The sequence below is a fragment of the Mustela nivalis genome (genome assembly GCF_964662115.1).
Source record: "Mustela nivalis genome assembly, chromosome: 11".
Lineage (NCBI taxonomy): Eukaryota > Metazoa > Chordata > Mammalia > Carnivora > Mustelidae > Mustela > Mustela nivalis.
This window is the reverse complement of record NC_139030.1, coordinates 106353041-106373675: the sequence shown is the minus strand read 5'-3', so window position 1 is coordinate 106373675 and position 20635 is coordinate 106353041. Positions and strand designations below refer to the sequence as shown.

The 20635-nt window shown below is 44.5% G+C and overlaps 1 protein-coding gene across 1 annotated transcript in view; it reads left to right on the top strand.

Moving 5' to 3' along the window:
• The window catches only part of SLC39A10 (solute carrier family 39 member 10), a 132310-nt gene that overhangs the window by 21530 nt on the left and 90145 nt on the right, over positions 1–20635 (top strand). Inside the window, exon 2 of the mRNA XM_082689067.1 lies at positions 5320–5422. The gene's annotated coding sequence lies outside the window, so the exon portion shown is untranslated. The remainder of the gene's footprint in view (positions 1–5319; positions 5423–20635) is intronic.

The window sequence follows — 20635 nt, the reverse complement described above, 5'->3', positions numbered from 1 at the left end:
CACAAAGGGATTCTTTGTGGCTTATTTTTAGATAATCAGGAAGAATGATTCTGCTCTGGTATGAAAGAGAATCATTCTGAATCCAATAAGAACTGTTTAGATCTGAGAGCCTGAGAAGGAGGCCATTATCGTAGCTTTGGGGACCAGCACTGCCCTATGGGAGCACTTCCTGGACGAAGTGGCTTGTGTGACCCTTCAGGCAGGGGGTGCGGGGGCTGGGCTACTGTTCCCCTGGTGTGCAGGGGAAGGGGCAGACGGAGAGGGAGAGAGAGAATCTCCAGTAGACTCCCCACTGAGCGCAGAGCCTGATGCAGGGCTCGATTTCACTACCCTGAGATCATGACCTGAGCCAAAATCAAGTTTCGGACACTTAATTAACTGAGCCACCCAGGTGCCCCAAACCATGATCCTTCTGATGCCATGAGGAGGAAATGCACACTACCCCTGCAAAGTGGTTATAAATCATGGTGCAGGTCTATTGTGATGAGTCCCCTATGTCACCTATAATTCGGGATGAGTTGGGCTGTTCCTAGGTGACATCTTGAGTCCCTGGTGCCGGCCTGCTTTTAGAAGAACCTTTCACTGACTTATAAGTGTGTTTTTATTTTGGGGCTGCATAGGGCCATTAGCTGGTTTTGTAGAGTAGAAAAGGCACCCCTTCCTTGAGGAGGGGAATGCAGCCCTGCACCAGGACCCTCTGCTGGCCCCGTGTCCATGTCGTCACAGCCCACACAAGTCCCTATGAAGTTACCCGGCTGCTCCATCCACAGCCAAGGCCCCTAGGATCACTCTTGGCAGGAAAGTCTGTCCCGCGTATCTCTTGAGATCACTTCTGGATTGTGACGGCTGGAACTACTGGGGAGTTACAAGACACGTAAGGCTGGCAGTTGTTGCCAGGGCTATAGGGAAAGGCCATAAGCGATGGACAGAAGCCATGTCTGCTGTTTCTTTGGTCTCTAAGCTTAAATTTCCTTTCCTCAGACAGGGCTTCCTTTGTCGACCCATCGAGAGTCGAGTCCCATTTTTTCTTCTTAGACGTGACAAGAATTGTATTTGTGTGTTTATTTTGTTATCCGTCTTTTCAACTATCTTGGTGAGGTGTTCACCAGTACACCCGCATCACATAGCTACTACTTGACCCAGAGTTGGCACTTCATAAACATTTGAGGGCAGGCATGTCTTCAGCCGCCTCTGACCGGCAGGGATGAGAGGTACCGAAGGCCATGCAGAGTAGCGAAGAAGAGGACAGGGCGGTCGGCAGTCCTTGGTCAGAGGGACAGTCGCTTGGCTTCTCCATCCCGCAGGGGCTTTCCTTCACTCTCACCTTTTTACAGATAAGAGAGGTCAGACAATTGATGTTTCTGATGTTTCATTGTTTGTTTTTAGCTACATTCACCGAGAATGCCAGGCACCATGCTAAGTGTTTTGTTTACACACATTATGTTACCCAACCCGTACAACAAGTACCTTATGAAGTCGGTGTAATAATTATTCCGTTTCACAAATCAGAAAGCTGAGATTAATATGGGGCTGATGGTATTAGTTACATAACACAATCAGTGACCAAGTCACAAGTCAGATCTGTTTGACCCCGGCTATCCAGCCCTTAAGCCTTATTTCCCCCATTCTTAAGCATTCTTAAACGTGCCTTGATCTTGAGCACAGTGAGGTGGAAAGAGGTGCCCAGCGCGAGCGCCTCTTACAAACTCCCCTAGCCTTGGTCTCATGACCCCAATCTTCATTTGGTCTTTCCAGGCAGTGGAGGATCTCCAGTTCTGCCCGCGCCCTGATCTAGTAAATCACACTGTCCATATTCCATGATCTCATTTTGTTTCCTTGGGGCTCGCGGGCCACACTGCGGGCAGACAGCTGTCCACCACATTGGCTTCCACACCCCTGGCCAGAGAGAAGCTGTTTGTCACCCTCAGGAGGGGGCTGGCTATTTAGCTCAACAGCGAGAACGCTAAATCTTCTTTTATTCCCCAAAGTTCCCCCCGCCCCCAAAGTTTCCATGATGCCTTAAAATGACAACTTTCTGAGCCTTTTTTTCAGTTTGTTTGTTTGTTTTAAGAATTTATTTATTTATTTATTTGAGAGCGACAGCACAAGCCGGGCGGGTGCAGAGGGAGAGGGAGAAGCCGACTTCCCACCTGAGCAGGGACACAGGGTTCGAGCGATCCCAGGACCCTGAGATCATGACCTGAGCAGAAGACAGGCAATTACCCTGCTGAGCCCCCCAGGCGCCCCTCCTTCTTCAGTTTTGAGACTGTTGTCACTGCTGCCCAGAACCCTCCCTGGCAGCTTGCGAGTATCAGCCGCTCCAAGAGAAAAGCAGAGGCAACTGCTCCTTGAACCGAACATCAGAAATGTTTTTAAAAAAGTTTATTATAGGGGCGCCTGGGTGGCTCAGTGGGTTGAAGCCTCTGCCTTCGGCCCAGGTCATGATCTCAGGGTCCTGGGATCGAGCCCCACATGGGGTTCTCTGCTCAGTGGGGAGCCTGCTTCCTCCTCTCTCTCAATCTCTGCCTGCCTCTCTGCCTACTTGTGATCTCTCTTTGTCAAATGAATAAATAAAATCTTAAAAAAAAAAAAGTTTATTATATTTTCTCACCCCAGATGATCAAAAAGTTTTTCGTAACCAATTTTATAGTATCTATGCTACAGATTTATTTGCTGGGTAGGATATTATAGTAATTATTTAAGATATATGTGGTATTTCAATACAAGCAAATGGCAGTACAACTTTAAATTCTTCATTTAAACATACGTGTTCAAAGCCTAGGTGAAAGGGAAGAAACAGAGATACAGAAACTTACTCCAAGAGGTTAACATTCTCATTATAATCATTGAGAGCAAGACACAGAGACAGTAGGATATCCTGGTCTGCTTCATAAATCCTACTGTGCCTTCCTAAACCGGTCTAACGCGGCAAGCTCCTACCAACAAGACGTGTGCTCTCATTCCCCTGTAGCTCACACCTTTGCATATGCGAGACCAGAGCAAGATACGGAGAAACAGGGCACGGTCATTAGTTCTCCTCCTGTCTCTGCCTCCCCTGACCCAGCTCAATTTTGCGGATGAAAAAAAAATGGAGGCAAGTTAATCTGTGGCTTTTTCAGATCTGAATATGGGGGTAACACAAGAGACCTACCATCCAGTCATTGTCCAGACGGTTTGTGTTCCTGTACACTGTGGAGATGTGGCTGAGGGCAACCTCAAGTTCAAGCTGCATTTTATTTTGTGAACTTGGGAAAGTTGCACAAAATACATTAATGTATTTTAAGTATCCTTGATTATTACCTATGCTAGGTGAAAAGTATTTAAAATCACAAAAACATTGGTGCCTGGGGGGCTCAGTGGGTTAAACCTCTGCCATCAACTGGGCATGATCTCAGGGTCCTGGGATGGAGTCCTGCATCGGGCTCTCTGCTCCGCGGGGAGCCTCCTCCCCACCCACACGTCTCTGCCTGCCTCTCTGACGACTTGTGACCCCTCTCTCTCTTTGTCAAATAAATAAATAAATTTTAAAAATAAGATAAAATCATAACAGTTCTGCCTGCATCTTGAGGCTTATACCCCTGAACATTAAGAATGGTTCATCATGAGGTCTTTCAGGAAAAAAAAAAAAGTATTAAAATGTTTTATGCTAAAAATAAAAAAAAAAAATTTTATGCTGCAATTTGAAAGTCCACCATGTTACTTTTCTTTATGTTGTTTCTGGTCGCTATATCTTTTGTTTTGTTTTGTTTTTAAGGACTGAATTTAGAGAGAGAATGAGAGAGAGCATGAGAGGAGGGAGATCAGAGGGAGAAGCAGACTCCCCACTGAGCAGGGAGCCCCATGCGGGACTCGATCCTGGGACTCCAGGATCATGACCTGAGCTGAATGCAGTCGCTTAACCAACCAAGCCACCCAGGCATCCCTGGTCACTATATTTTAATAGTGGGCAGTAAAGATGAAGGTGTCCATTGAAACAAGGTTCCTCTACACTCTAGAAATAGGGAGTCTGAGCAAGGCCAAGCCACTAAATCCAGAAAACATTTATCAAAAGCCCAAGATGATGCTAGGTGCTATAGGCAGAGCGTTCAAAAAAAGTAGCAGAATCCGAAAGCAGAGATGAGACAGCACAGAAATAGCAATATTATAGAGTAGGGCAATTATTTATTTATTTATTTTAAAGATTTATTTATTTGACAGACAGAGATCACAAGTAGGCAGAGAAGCAGGCAAAGGGGAGCGGGGGCGGGGGCGGGGGACAGGCTCCCCGCTGAGCAGAGAGCCCAATGCGGGGCTCCATCCCAGGACCCTGAGATCACGACCAAGCCGAAGGCAGCGGCTTTAACCCACTGAGCCCCCCAGGTGCCTGAGAGTGGGGCAATTATTAAATGAGGAGATTTGCAGCTAGGGGAGGAGTAGTGGGAACTCTTTGAGAAGTTGGTGACAGGAGGTGGTATGTGATACCATTTCAACTAAGAATTGCTCTAGACCATTACCTCCTTCAAAGTGACTCATGCAGTGGGGTCAAGCGTCAGTGGTTTCTGTTTTGGTCACTCACCTTTCTCTTCTATCCTCCTTTCCTTGCTCAAAGAAGAAAGAATTGGAAGGAAAACAATTTTGTTTTCTTTCCCTTCAAAGGCAAACTGTATTGTTTTGTCTGGGGTAGATACGGTGGAGGAATCGAGTCAGAGGTTAGGGCATTATGCACACTGTGAGAAAGTGATACAGAACTTTCCAGATTTTAAAGGGATAACTCACTGGAATGCAAACACCAGAGGGGGTGCCTATGAAGATGTGTCTGTTGCCAGTGTGTTGGGAAAGGATCGGTCCAAAAGACCTTGTTTTGTTTATTTAATCAAGTGATCACACTCTGACACTTTTGGATGGCAGGAGCGAAAATAAAGGTATTCATGAAGTCAGACTTGCAATTGCCAGGAAGTAGTCAAGAATGCCGGTTTAATCTCTGCTACTTGTCTAAGTCCTAAGGGAAAGATGAGATCATGAAAGGGTATATAGATCATCACAAGGCTGAATTAAAATACATTAAATATGGAAGTCGGATATAAAGCCATGTGGGTTATGCAACGTAAAAAGAAGAGTTGAAGAAACACCGGAAGCTTCAAAAGGTGGAAACCCAAGGTCCTCACTGGCTGAGGAAAACAGTTCCTACTCACGCATCAGCAAACACCTTATATAAGGCGCATCAGGAAACACCTTATATAAAGCGTGGAGTTTGAAGACCTTAGCAGTCCCAACCGATCTAAATGAATGTAAATTTAGGAGGAGGGACTTCTTTTATCCTTGCATTTGTGTTCTCCACAGCCTCAGGACGGACCTGACAGGCTTCTGGAACTTCCCTGAACTGGATTAAGCTGAGATAAAGAGGGACGGATCCCAAGTCATCTGTTGAAATCTTCTTGAAAGGGTAAGTTTCACTAATTTACCATTTCTTAAAAATGATATAGTTACTTAGCAAAGTACATGCTCTTGGCTAAACAGCTGGACATTTATTTAAGATTTCATTTTTGGGTAACAGTGCCTTCAGGAATACAGGGCTCATTAACGCTCCCCTCCCCCAACACCCCAGGATGTCTCCCGTTCAGGGTGGGAGCCCTACAACAACCCTTCAGTGTATTCATGAGTTGGCATCACCAGGGAACTTCATGGGGACCAGAAGTAAAAACTGAAGACTTTGAAATGGAGCAAAGTAGATACTAATCAAAAGGAAGAAGTATGTAAGTTCATACAAAGGAATAAAAAAGTGTGAATTAAAGTCAAAAGAATGTTGAGATTATGGAAAGTATTAAAAGCGGAGAAGCCGGTACAGGCAGATTTATTTGCAAAGACATTACCTTAAGGACCATAATGAGGACAAGGGATTTTATGCAGGAATGAGTTGGAGATTGTTCTCAAAAATAACCCCAAATGATGGAAACGAGGTGTTTGGCTTAAAAAAAATGAGCCAGTGTAGACATTTCTTTCTTTCTTCTTTTTTTTTCCCAGTGTAGACATTTCTTTTGTAGGTAATGTCTACTCAAAAAGACGTGCAGATCCAAAAAGTAAACAGTAAACATTTTGCATAATGAAGAAAACATTTACAATGCATAGGTATGCATTATTAAAATTTCAGGAATGTCTGTTTACTGTAATAAGTAGCATGAACAAAAGAAGGGAGACCGATCTGGAAAGAAAGAAATAACTTGTGTTGTGTTTTTTTCTTATAATCTCAGAAATGGACCCAACCAGACAGGCTGAGAGTTCAGGGTGTGGCTAGGCTCCCAAGAAAACTCATCCTAGATAATTCTGAAGCAGAAGTAACAGCAATCATAAACCTGTAAACCTGAATAATTCTACCTGGGAGCCAAATGGAACTTCATTATTGAAAGAAGTCCTCTTATTCTATGGGGGGAAAAAAAAAAACCTCTTTAAATTCTGACGTACTCAACACCTGGCCAACTGAGTTATTAGTAAAAAGTAAATAACAAAGCACCCAACCTTGGATTTCTGCATGTCTTTAACTGCAAAGAATCATTAACAATGCAGCGACTAAAGATAAGGCTAGTTCTTTCAGAAACAAATTTTGGCTTAATTTAAAGGTAAATAAGTTAATTTCAGAAAAAAAAAATAGGAATTAAGAATTTAAAGTATTGTTCTGGGCTTTTCTTCCACGTAGAGAAACTAAATGGAAAGGAAGAAGAAAAGCCCAGTAAAGAAAAAGTGTTCGGTCAGTTTTTGGATTCTTTGGTATAAAGGACTGTTCATCAGAGTATAATTCTATCAACAGTTGGATTTCAGTCTGCTCCTTGAGGTTTCGGGTTATATAAGGAGAACAGCTTGTATTCCTATGTTCTTTAAGTGATTTCATGTTTAGGGTCAGTTGTACCATAAGAGTTTTTATACTCGCTTGCACCGATTTGGAAGTATGCATCTAACACAGTGAGGTCCTGTTCTCCACCCACGAAAAGATAAGCAGTCAGCCTTCGCCTTAGGGAGATGACCATCTATTTTAGCTGATACAGTTTACCCTTTTTTTCCCATAGGAAGAAAGAATAATTAAGCTCTGCATTTGTAGAGTAAGCACTTTGCCAGAGCAATGTTGAGATAAAATGATTTTTGAGTCAGGTCGACCAGGGCTTGAACCGTGGCACGCTTCGGACTTGAAGTCTGAGAGTTCACTAGTCAAACAGGAATCCTGATTTTTTAGCTTACAGGGGTTTCTTGAGGTAATATTAAATGTAATAATGTATATAAAATGCCTATCTCATAGATAAGCCCCCAGTTTTTAGTAGTCCCGCACCCCATATAATTTAAATGATACGGTCAGCTTTAGCATTTCTGTGATTGTGTCCATTTTTATTCAGTATTATTTTACCATAACGAAATAATTTAAAATTTAAAATAGGTTCATGAACGCAGTCAGGGTCTACTCGGCAGTACTTTGCGCGGTGGTGAGTAAGGCAGCGGCTTTGTTACTAGAAATTCAAGAGGTGGGGCGCCTGGGTGGCTCAGTGGGTTCAGCCTCTGCCTTCGGCTCAGGTCATGACCTCAGGGTCGTGGGATCGAGCCCTGCATCGGGCTCTCTGCTCAGGGGGAGCCTGCGTCCTCCTCTCTCTCTCTCTCTCTCTCTCTCTCTGCCTACTTGTGGTCTCTGCCTGTCAAATAAATAAATACAATATTTAAAAAGAAAGAAAGAAAGAAAGAAAGAAAGAAACGCAAGAGGCCGTGCAGCCGGAGCTGGAGCTCAGGAGCCCGTACCCCGGTCCGCCATCCTCGCCGGTCGCGGCCTCTGCGGCTCGGGGAGGACCCGGCGGCCGAGCCGTGCCCCGAGGGAGGCCCGGGACCTGGCCCCGGGGTATTTCTAACCCCCCTGGAGGGAGAGAACCGGAAGGCGGGATCGGGATCGGGATCGGTTTCGCAGGATTCCGGAGACAGAAGAGCCCGCGAGGGAGCCCCGGAGACGCGCCGTCGGAACGGACGAGGCGTTTCCGCCTCCGCAGCCCGCGGGCCGGGGCAGTTCGCCCCGGGAGGACGGACGGACGGACGGACGGCGGGTCGGCCGCGCGCACCTTCCCGCCCGCCGGGGCTGCTGCCCTCGGCCCTGCGGCCTCTGCGGCGCGGTCGGACGTGCGGGCCGCCGAGCAGGTCGGCTCAGCCCCGTCTCGTTCCCGGAGACCCCGCGGGCAGCTCCGTCCTCCCGGCCGCCGCGCGGCGCTCTCGCTCCGGGCGCGACCCCGGCCGCTCCGTTCCGCGCGACCGAGGGGCCGCGGGGTCCCCGAACCGAGGGTCTCCGACGGGCGCTGCGCGGGCGCCGCGGTTTCCCTCACTGCGGTTCTCCGCTCCCCGCACCCGGCCGGCTGAGGGGAAGGTGGAAACGGGCCATTTGTCCTTTCTAGTTACACGATCTCATTCTTAATTTGTTAAAATTTTTATCGTTTTAAAGATTTTGTTTGTTTATTTGACAGAGATCACAAGTAGGCAGAGAGGCAGGCAGAGAGAGAGGGGAGCAGGCTCCCCCTGAGCAGGGAGCCCGATGCGGGGCTCGATCCCAGGACCCTGCGATCATGACCTGAGCCGAAGGCAGAGGCTGAACCCACTGAGCCACCCAGGCACCCCCCCACCCCGCCGTGCATTCTTTTAAGATTTTATTTTTAAGTAATTGCTACACCCCAGCCAAGCTTGAACTTAAAATCCCAAGATGAGTCGCATGCTCCCCCGCTGAGCCAGCCGGAGGGGTGCTGGGGCGGGGGCGGGGGCGGGGGGCTCCCATCACACGGTGTCTGCTTGCTCCGGGCCCCTCTGTGGAAATGGAGAAGAAAACCGTGGAGAGTGTGTCCAAGACCCAGTCAGTCTTCCTGCCTGTTAGTTTATCAGCGTTGGCACCAGAATTCAAAGGAAGATAAAAGTCCTCTATTGCCTAAATTTGAGAGAGACAGAGACAGAGACAGAGACAGAGACAGATAAACATAAAGGGAGGCTGGCAGGAGGGCCGGGAGGAAGACCATGGATAGGCGTGACCTTAAATTCCTAATTCTCCTGTTATATAGAGGTATCTGATCATCTTAATTTGCAAAAACTAAGTAAGTCATGCCTATATGATGACATGAATCTTTACTTCACTCTTGGAAATACTCCATGTCCTCTGGAAATATTTAAAGAGCTTTATCATATCCCTTTAAGAAGAGATAAAATCATAGCGTCGAGTGCAGGTTTCAGAGCCATCTTCGCTAAGCGGTATAGTTGATGTTTGAGTATTTTTCCTAAAAGTTGTTTTTCTTTTTTAAACTTCATGAAGAAATCACACTCTTTTTTCCTTTTTCTTTTTCTTTCTTTCTTTCTTTTTTTTTTTTTTTAAGATTTTATTTATTGGGCATCTGGGTTGCTCAGTTGGTTAAGCCACTGCCTTTGGCTCGGGTCACCATCCTGGAGTCCTAGGATGGAGTCGCAGATGGGGTTTCCCCTGCTCTGCAGGGAGCCTGCTTCTCCCTCTCCCTTTGCCTGCCAACTCCTCCTGCTTGTGCTCTGTCTCTCTGTGTGTCAAATAAATAAATAAAATCTTAAAAAAAAAAAGATTTTATTAATCTATTTGACAGAGAGAGCGAGCTTGTTCAAGCAGGGGAGTGGCAGGCCGGAGAGGGAGAAGCAGGCTCCCTGTAGAGCAGGGGAAACCCCATCTGCGACTCCATCCTAGGACTCCAGGATCACCAGCTGAGCCAAAGGCGGCCCCTTCATTGAGTGAGTCACCCAGGCGCTCCAGGAATCCACAATATTGAACAAACCCCATGGAGACTGAGGAAGATAATGAAATGCATCTTGAAGTATTCACTGTTGAGGGCGCTGTGCCTCGCAGTCTAAATTTATTGCTGACTCGAATCCTTTCATTCCTTATTCCGCTTCCCCCAGATTTCTCTACTTTCATTGTTACTTAATTTGCTTCCTCAAATGGGGAAAGCCGTCAGACATTCAAGTTTGTTCTTTAAGTCCTAGAATCTACATTAATAAATTATCTAGACAATGACCTCACCTATCCCTTTTCAAAAATATTGATATACAGATCATCTAAGAACCTGGTCAATTAAAATAATCAGTGCAAGGTAATTAGCAAATTATTTACTCAACAGTTTATTACAGAGATTTTAATTTCCATCATTAATATTAACAATCATTTTTTAGGATGGGAAGCCTTGGTGGCAAAGTGGGTTAAGCATCAGACTCTTGATTTCATCTCCAGTCAGATCGCAGGCAGGGTCATGAGACGAAGCCCCATGTGGTGCTCCGAGCTCAGCAGGGGACCTGCTTTCCATTGTTTCTCTTCCTCTGTCTCTCCCTCACCCTTGCAGCTCATCCCTGCCCACCCCCCCAAATTTTTGTTAGGGCCTTTCTGGCTCAGTCAGTAGAGCGTGTGACTCTTGATCTTGAGGGTCACGAGTTCAAGCCACATGTTGGGTGTAGAGATTACTTAAAAAAAAAAAAAAAGAATAGTTTTTTTATTGTGTGTTTTTTTCATTTGGGGAATGTTGGCCTATTTTTTAATTGCGTTCTTGTTTAATTATGGGAAAATATACACATTCTTTACAACATCATCTATTATTATTACTATTTGAAATCAGATTATAATCATTCTCATTTATGTTCGTGCCAGATGAAGTTTGAGAGGTGTCATGATAAATTATATCAACTCTTAGAACTTCTTAAGTGTGGCCACTTGGTATTGTAGAATAAATTGCAAATGATATTAAAATAGTGACCCATGGGAGTGCCTGGGTGACTCAGTCGGTTAAGTGGCTGCCCTTGGCTCAGGTCATGACCGCAGGCCCCTGGAATGAGCCCAGGACCACATGGGGGTCCCTGCTCAGTGGGGAGCCTGCTTGTGCTCTCTTTCTCTCTCTGTATCAAATGAATAAATAAAATCTTTCAAAAAGGAAAAAAAAAAAAGTAGTGACCCATGGCTGTTCAAACATGGCAAGCCAAGTTCTGGATAGCCCTTTAATCAGAAAGAGTTCATCTAAGAAGAAAATACAAATGACTTCTCAATATCCTGTTTTTAACCCATCATAGGTAGAAGTTTAAAATATTTGCCCGTGATTTCTTTTTTTCCCCTGGTAGCATTTAGGGCTGGGATGAGTGAAGCTTCTATGATGTTTCACCTCCCCACTCACGGGCTGGAAATAGTTTTATTTAAAGGCAGAATGGGAAGTATATAGGCCAAAGTTGAGAGAGAAGAGATTAATACTTGTGTTGAAGGGCAGTGGCCATAGAGATACTTTAGATAACAAGTATACAAAAGGCTCGGCATTTATTACATTGCTTGGAAGGATATTTTGGAATCTCCTGAGTTTTCTTGAAAACCACATTAGCAGCTCCATCTGGGAAAAAGTCCTCTGCCCTAACCCACATTCCAAGGCCAACTTTCAGGCTTTCCTTAAAAGGTGCTTTGTATTAAGCCTTCAGGAAATAGCCCTTTGTTAGCCCTTTGTTAGTACCAGGCTCAAAAAAGGCTGAAGTGATAAAAATATAAATTGTGATTCTGTTTAAAAAAAAAAAAACAAAAGAAAAACAAAAAAACCCACAACACTCTAGCTAGAGTTGGTTTTGAATTCCTAGGACAGTGTTTAATTTGTTCAGGATTCTTACTCAGCTTTTACAATTGGCTCAATGTTCGGGAGAAGGAGAAGGAGAAACCTGTTGATACAGCTCCTTTAAGTGCTGTGGGTTTCCAAACCGCGCTGTAGATATCCAGCACACATTCCTGTGGTGAGGCCAGGGGTGAGTGGAAAGCCTTCCCCGTTCATTCAAAGAAGGAGAAAGGGACTGAATTTACCTCCCAACAGGTGAAGTCAAGCGGGTCCTGTAAGTGGGTTGATTTGTTATATAAATCAGAGTTCTGTGTGCAGGGACTGTAAACAATACTTTCTCAGCAGGTACCTTCTGTTTCTCCACCCCAGCCTCAAAGCCCCCCAGCTCACTGCTGGGGAAATACTCCTTTCTTGTTCAGAGATGCGTTTCTTCCTCCCTAATGATAGCTTTTTCTGTGTCTCTTTGTTTTTAGCTCAAAAGAAGGTTTTCCCCCCCTTTATGTCATGTCTCTCTGCCTTTTCTAATACATGACATTGTTTCTCTTTTCCTATGTTACTGTGCTCCTTCACATCTTGAAAACCTGAGCCTTGTATCAAAACAATAAAAATGCATGCTCTCTAGAATTATCAAGGAATAGTACAGCTGTCCTCTCTGGAGCATCGAAAATTTTGGAAGCGCTTAGAAATTTCTTTTTAACAAAATTTATCAAAATTTTTGATAATTTAACAAAATTTATCAATTTTATTCTTATGTAATAAATTGTGTACTAAATTGATAAATATGATATAATAAATTACATCAATGATCGAACAAAAATTATCAAAAAACTTCTTACAGAAACCCATTTTGTGGAGTTTTTGGTTTTTGCTTTGATGGGTGGTTTACAAAAATATCTAGTGTGTTTCAGAAATACCTGTGCATGTTTCAGTGCAGTGAACGTTCAACAAGTAAAAGCTTTAGACAGATCCTTCATTTGCAATTAATTTTTGATATTTATCCAGAGAAGTGATTATTTTTTTCTTTTAATAATCTTTCTGCAGAGCTAGATACAAACATGACTCGGTGCTACAACTGAACTTGAAAAAGAAGGACAGATAAGGGTTGTGGGAGCAAGAGAAAATGGTTGCTGATATTTTGAAAGTTATGTCCTGGCATTGCTATTTGAAATTTTGTAGCTGCTGTCCAACTCTTTAGCAATGGAAAAGAGACCTAGTGTGGATCTTCGCGGGCTCTGCCTGCACTTCCTGTCCCCTTTTGTTCGGCCCACGGTCTCAGAGGTCTTTCCTATTCAAAGACAATGCTCCCGAGTGCTGGCTGGCCGTCTCCCGCTGGAGCAGTGGGCTGCTCTGACTCATTCACACTTTTATCCTGTGAGATCATTCATTCTAGGAGTAATGACACTAATTTTCCAGGAGGCTGCCTGGCTAGGGATGTCACAGAAGGGATGAAGTTCAAGGACTTGAAACAGCCCTGGTACGCGGCAGGAGCTTGATAAATATTTGTTGGATAAACGTCTTCAGCTGTTTCCTTTTGCCCATTGTATCTCCGCTTTTTTGTTTGTATTGCAGTTATAATTCCGACTCGTAAAATATTGGGTGGATGGATGCAGCCAAAATTAAGTAAATAAGCTTGACTTAATTTTCTTGAGTAATCGTTCCAAGCCCTCCAAACCTTTGTAGCTTTATTTCCAATACACCCTGTAAATTTTGCTTGTGGGAGTTGGGAAGGCGGGTGTCTGAGCCGGTGGTTCTCCGGGACCTCTGTACCCCTAAGGAAGAGCAAGGTTGTGTGTTGAACTTGGCCTTACGGTACTGTTGTCAGGGATACCTTAGCCGCTCCCAAAAACATTTTTGAAAATAAATACCAAAAACCCACATTAAAAACACCTCTGGTTAAAACAACCCAAGCTTTAGACAAACTCCACTAATAAACCATCTGTAGCAAACCGCAAGGCCCCAGTCATTTGGGGTTTTTTATTTGAAGTGGAGCCGACACACAGCGCTGCATTGGTTTCAGGTGCACAGTACAGTGGCCTGCTGTCTTCTGACGGCTTCTCCCTGATGTCAGTTATTTTGAGCTGTTACCTGTACGGCAAATGGAAAACAAGAGCCCAGGGTGTCTGCATTCCCTCAGGGTTACTGACACTGATAACTACATAATGAGTGGCCCTCCCCCTGAAGGAGACAAAGTTCTCTAGAGGAGAATTTCTTAAACTTTCCGGCGCATAGGAGAACAGCCTGCGGACTCTGACAGCGCGGTTCTGATTCTGTAAGTCCTGGGCGGCGGGCGGGGGGTGGGGAGACCTTAATAATCTGCGTTTTTAGCAAGTCAGAGGTGATGAGAATGCTGCTGGTCTACAAAGTTATCACCCCTCTGTCCCCCCACCCCCCCACCCCCTCCGCCACCGGCCCGTTTTGTAAAGCTGCAAATCCTTGGGTTGCACCTCTGGGCCATGCCCCTTACACTCTTCCCCGGCCCCACTGCTACGTTTCTCATGGAATTGGCCTGGAGTTATGGCCGGAGCGTGCGGCTTTTGTAAGCTCTCAGGTGATGCTAAAGTTCAGCCAGGTTTAAGAACCTCTAGATCTTGTCTGTAGTCGGTTTCTACTTGGAAAGCCGTTCGCTCGTCTGTATCATACTTCTGCTCCCCGAAGGCATGTGCTGTTCTGAGTTAAATGCTCTGCCCTTTTTTGAGGGACCCCCATCAGGCTTTCAGAGCCCCCTTTCAAATACCACAGCCCTTTTCAGATATTTGACACATTTTTTAAAAAATTCGAGCACTCAACCTGTTCTGAATCCCATATGGCTTTATCTGTAGCTCCTAAGGCGATGGACCGCATTCTGCTTTCTAATTATATGTGTATTTACCGTAACCTGCCTCGTTGATCAACTACCTGAAGGCAGACGTCGTCTCGCCTCTTTTATCTTCCCCTGTGGTTCCCCAGCCGGTGCCGCACGCAGTGCCCTGAGCGTGCATGTCTTGCTTCCACGAGCGTTCCCGCGGAGCTGGGTGCCACGCGGCCCAGGCTGGGTGTGGGAGGCCAGATGCGCACCTTCCCCCTCTAGCTTAACAGTCAAATGAGGGAGACCGATATGCACAAATGATTGACAAAAACCATGTGAGAGTTCAAGACAAGACAGAACCGAAACTTCCAGATTGGAAAGAAGGTCATCTTGGAGGGAAGGATTGAGATCTGAAGGTTACAGAGTCAGGTGGGGGGTGCGGAACGAGGCTGAAGGGCATTCGGGATAGAGAAAACTGTAGCATTTGCGTAATTTTAGAAAGAAATTAATTTTTTTTCAATCAGAATTTTTCCTGCCTCTACCCTCCATCTACCCAGGCCCCCAGCGAGGCGCCAACAGTGACTGGTTTCTTGGGTATCCCTTCAGTCTGAAGCAATGTGCTGTGGAACCTTCCAGTGTCCCAGCAAATGGATACTGAGCGCTGAATTTTTGCCTCTGAACTATGCTTTTTTTCCCCCTTAATAATTCTTTATCTCTTCTAATTATAGAGAGGCCTTTTCTTTTTCATGAGGAAAAACTTGTTTTAAAGCTGAATATTAGGGGCGCCTGGGTGACTCAGATGTTAAGCATCTGCCTTTGGCTCAGGTCGTGATCCCAGGGTGCTGGGATGGAGCCGCGCATCAGACTCCCTGCTCCTCGGGCAGCCTGCTTCTCCCTCTCCCACTCTCCTCGCCCCCCTGCTTGTGTTTTCTCTCTCACTGTGTCTCTCTCTGTCAAGTAAATCTATAAAATCTAAAAACAAACAAAGCTGAACATTATCCCATTATGTAGCTGTATTAACTAGGATGTCCCCAATAGTTGGGTTGCTTACCATATTTTACTATTGCAAACAGTGGCACAATGAATAATTTTGAACTTTAGACATTTTTCATATATGAAAGTATATCTTTAAGATCATTTTCCAGAAGAGAAATTGCTGAATTATGAGCATATGCATTTGTAATTGTGAGACATACTGTTAGATTGCCTTCCAAAGGGTTTTTTTTTTAAGATTTCACTTATTTATTTATTTGAGAGAAAGAGAGAGACAGAGGGCATGGAGGGCGGGAGGGGCAGAGGCGGAGGGAGAAGCAGTCTGCCCACTGAGCAGGGAGCTCTATGCTGGGCTTAATCTCAGGAACCTGAGATCCTGACCTGAGCGGAGGGCAGGTGCTTTAACTGACTGAGCCACCCAGGACATGCTCACCATGAGAGCCCCTTTCTCTCCTGCATTCTCAATAGTGTGTTTCAGCTTTTTGGATATTTGTTTAGCTCTACTGGGTACAAATAAAGATATCTTCATAGTTTTAATTTGGATCTTTTTTTTTTTTATAAGTGAAGTTGAACATCTTTGCTAGGTTGAAGAGGCATTTATATTTTCTTGTGTAAAGCCCATGTTTTCTTGTTAAATATTTTACTTTTATATTTAGAGTATAGAAGTATAAAGTCTCCACACCTAACATGGGGCTTTGAACTTAACAATCCTGAGATCAAGAGTCACATGCTCTATGGACCAAGTCAGCGGGGTGCCCCTAATCGTCCTCTTTCTATACTCTTTGTCCAGTTTTATCTTGGGTTGTTGATAACTTTCTTATTGATTTCTTTCTTTCTTTCTTTTTTTTTAAGATTTATTTATTTATTTATTTGACAGACAGAGATCACAAGTAGGCAGAGAGGCAGGCAGAGAGAGAGAGAAAGAAGCAGGTCCCCTGCTGAGCAGACAGCCTGATGCGGGGCTTGATTCCAGGACCCTGACATCCCAAGGCAGAGGCTTAACCCACTGTGAGCCACCCAGGCCTCCTTTCTTACTGATTTCTAAAAGCTCTTTAGGCATTAGAGATTTTCTCCTTTTTTGATGAGTTACTAATAATTGACCCAGTCTTTGCATTTGCTTATAGTGTTGTGGAGTTTTTGTTGTTAGTTGTTTGTTTACTTGTTTGTTTTTACCTTATGGTTGAGTTTGGTTTTGATAGAGTTAAACTTACCAATCTTTTCTAGGATTTCAGGATTTTGAGTCATAGTTAGAATGGGCTGACGCATCCCAAGACCATAAGTAAAATCTCCCTTGTTACATTCCAGAACGTTGATAGCTCAGCTTTTTTACATTTAAGTCTTTGATCTTTCATATGCGTTTGGCATATGATGTAAGGCATTCACCTAATTGTTTTTGTATGCGCATCTGCTATCAAAGCATCATTTATTAACCTGATTTTTAACAAAGATAACTGTGAGAGCATTGAGAAGGGGAAGGAAGACTGGAGTCTAGGAGACCAGTCCTAGGGAAATAAAAAGGCAAGGAAGTAAAAAGCAGGTGAAGGGGTAGGGAGTTTTATTGGTCAGTCCGTATAACAACCTGAACAGTAGATACATTACATGGGTGTTGCCATTGTCACCGCCACCTCTTCGTGGTAGATGTGGCCAATCTGACGCAACACTTTTTTTTTTTTTAAAGATATTTATTTATTTATTTAACAGAGAGAGAGAGAGAGAGAGGGAGAGAGATCACAAGTAGGCAGAGAGGCAGGCAGAGAGAGAGGCCCCCCGCCAAGCAGAGAACCCGACGCAGGGCTCCATCCCAGGACGCTGGGATCATGACCTGAGCCCAAGGCAGAGGCTTAACCCACTGAGCCACCAGGCACCCCGACCGTGATACTTCTTAAAACATTGTTCCAGGCAGCTACTTCCTGTTAATCAAAATGGATGTACGAGCCATCCCTGGTGCGGGATTTGATGTGGGAAGTAATGGAGGGGGAAGAGAAGTGGCAAGAGAGGGACTGGAAGGGCCCATGATGATGTCAGGGTCTTGAATGCATATCGAGCAATGGCGATATCATGTGGGGTTTTTTGGTTTATTTATTTTTTATTTTTTTAAGTTCTTACTTATTTGTCAGAGAGAGCAGAAGCAGAAGGCTGCAGGCAGAAGCGGCAGAGCAGACAGAGGGAGAAGCAGGCTCCCTGCTGAGCAAGGACCCTGATGCGGGGCTCAATTCGGGGACCCTGGGATCATGACCTGAGCCGAAGGCAGAGGCTTAACCGACTGAGCCACCCAGGCGTCCCCCCCCCCCTTTTTTTGGAGGGCAGAAAGTGACAACGATAGTGTTTGAACAAAAGGGTGTGGGAGACAATGCGGACTTGAGGAAGAGAAACAAAGCTACGGTGAGCCGTCCAGGTTGGAGATGCTGAGTATCTGAGCTCAGGGACTCTGGTGCCATAGAGAGCACGTGCCGTATTCCAGAGGTAAACTCCCTAGGACGCGGAAGTGTTGAACTGCAGGAGCTGGAAGAAATGAGCTGTCGGTGCTAGAGGGAAGATAGACTAGAAAGGATTGGTTCCTTCAAGTAACACACAGTCGTCTGGGGACTCCAGAGAACTTACGAGGAGCACATTTGGGGATGGAGAGGTGACGCAAAACGGGAGTGAGTGTGGATTTCATCAGACACGAACGCTGTATTTGGACCGTTTGTATTTACCGAGCACTGGGCTAAAACTGTAACGCATTCGCAATAAAGAGAAGAATTTAGTGTTGATTCATAGGTAATTACTTGCGGACAGAAGCTGAAAAAATGCCCAGTTAAGTCTGCAGGTTCTCGATTTGAAAGATGACTGGCTCAGAAATTGATGAACTTGCAAACGGAGCAGGTAATAATGGAAACACGATTGGGAGCCGATACAGGTCCACATAGCCTGGAACAGGAAGCCTGAGGTGACCCTCCAGGAATCATTCAGGGTTAGTCGCCACCAGCCAGTCTCCGCATATTATGTCCAAGCTTGGGCTTCAAGACTTGAGACATTAAAATCCTGGAGAACATTCAAAGAGCAACAAAGATAATTAAAGGGTTAGAAATAATAGCTGAGGCATGAAAGTAAATTTAAGTTAGCCTGGAGAAAAGGAGAACAAACGGTTACTCCATTCACACCAGATGAAAGCACTGTAGAAGTAACGATGTCCTCAGAGTTGGGAAGCCAGGGAAGAAGGGATCAAACTGGAAATCGATGTGCGTGAGATATGGGGCAAAACTGCCTGAGAAGAAGGTTAAATAATAGAGTTAAATTTGGTAGCTCAAGTCGTCTGGAAGTTGTGAAATCTGTCTGTGAATCTTTAAAGCATGGAAAGCTAAACAGGAAATCTCTATTTAGCAAGCACTCTGTACTGAAGGATCCGATCCCACACCCCAGACCCCTGCCAGGAAAATCCGCCACCGATCTTGTGTGAGTTGCTGCCCTAAGATCCCTGTTCAGGAGGGTCTTCACCGCTGTCAGTGCCCCTTCAAGAGTCAGGCGTTCACTCCATTATTATTTTTGAATCGTACATATGGGATGTTACTATTTTGGGTGCCAGGGATGTAGAATGAACAGAAGAAATGAATGTACCCAAAGTTTATTGAGTATCGCTCTGTGTCAAGTACTGAGCAGCTACTGCTTCACTCAAAGGGCCCCCCTTCTCGAAAACTTGTCTTTGTTGTAGTCCCTACTTGCTGGATCTCTACTGTTTCCTCTCCAATCCCTGCCCGAGTCTGTTATTTCAGAGATCAGTGCAGGGGACTGGAGAGTCCTTGGTCCAGAAACAAGTAGAGTTTAAAAGTGTGGATTTAATATTTTTCAAATAGAACACAGATCGCCTGTAGTTTTCATTTGTTTCAGAAGCACTGAACATGTAATTTATTCATTGGGCTCACTCATTTCTTTTCGACACTCTGCTGTCTGACTGGCACTAGTGAATCTGATGGCATCATGTTCAATGCTGGTGCTTATTGGAGATTTATTTAACAAGAGTGACTTTTTAAATTGTTCAGAGAGGCAAAATTAGAACATCATTTAGGTGTTTCTGTAACAAATGTAGCTGTGCCATGTATTTTTAGATGTTTGATAATGTGAAATATTTGGAAGCCTGCTGTGAGCACACATGTTTAGAAATTAGCTGAATTTTTTAAAGGCGTATTTGGAACTGGAAATTGATTGCTATATGGATTGTGAGTTCTTTGATTTCCTTGAAGGTTGTGTTTGATGGAGTTCACTTTCTTGGTACTGAACACAGCATAGGGGCAAAAGGCTGTTTATGTCTTTGTAGAAGTGTCAACAATACCGGTACCTACAGACAGGGAGTCACATTCTTTCTGTCATTGTTTACAAATGCTTTGAAGCATCCTGTATCACTTGATCCAGTTTCTCCAAATAGAGGATTTGGCAGTGGCAGAAGGTAGGATTAAGGATAAAAAGTAAAGAGCCAGCACGATTTAAAAAAAAAATCATTTTTTTTCTGATTGGTAAAATTTCTACCAATTCAGGGACGTGCAAACTAGCCAGAATTCATTTGTAGTAATTGAAGTATGAAGTGAGAGCATGGCGCCGAATTGGGCCTGGAAAGATAGATATTAACAGGTGGATTTTTGTAACTGGGGAACCAGGCACACTTTGAGGACTTGATGATTGTTTGAGAACAGAGAGATATGGGGTGGGGAGGGGGATCCCAGAGTTTTGCAAAATTACTGTGTTTTTACAGAACAGTTACCTGTATTCATCATAAATCCAATGACAGACTCTCTATACATAGGAAAATATGGAAGGGCTTTAGAAACATTATCCCATTCAATCTGTGTAGACCTCTGTAATGTAGGAATAGTTTGAAGATGAAAAAAACTGAGGCCTGGACAGTTCAATAATCTCCCCTACTTAGAGAATTGTGATGTCAGGATTCAGTCTCAAATGAATCTGGTTCTAAATCTGTACACTTTCCTAATGTCACATTGATTCTTACTATTGTGCCTGTTGCACTTTCTTAGAAAATGAGTGATTTGGGATTTCCCCATTAAGTTCAAACATTCCAACACAACCAGAAGTGTTTTGGACTAAGTAGTCCTTGCTAGAATGAATGTTTTCAGGTTGAGGCCATCCGATGCGAATACCGAAACTATCGGCCATGCCTCCCAGGCACAGGCCAAGGTAATATTTTGAGAGCAGAGGGTTGAAGGAAGACTCCAATGTTTGAAAGAGAAATTGTGATGAATGTGACACAGTGACTTGTAAGTAAAAGCCAAAGGCAGTTTGGAAGTTGGATGTCTGG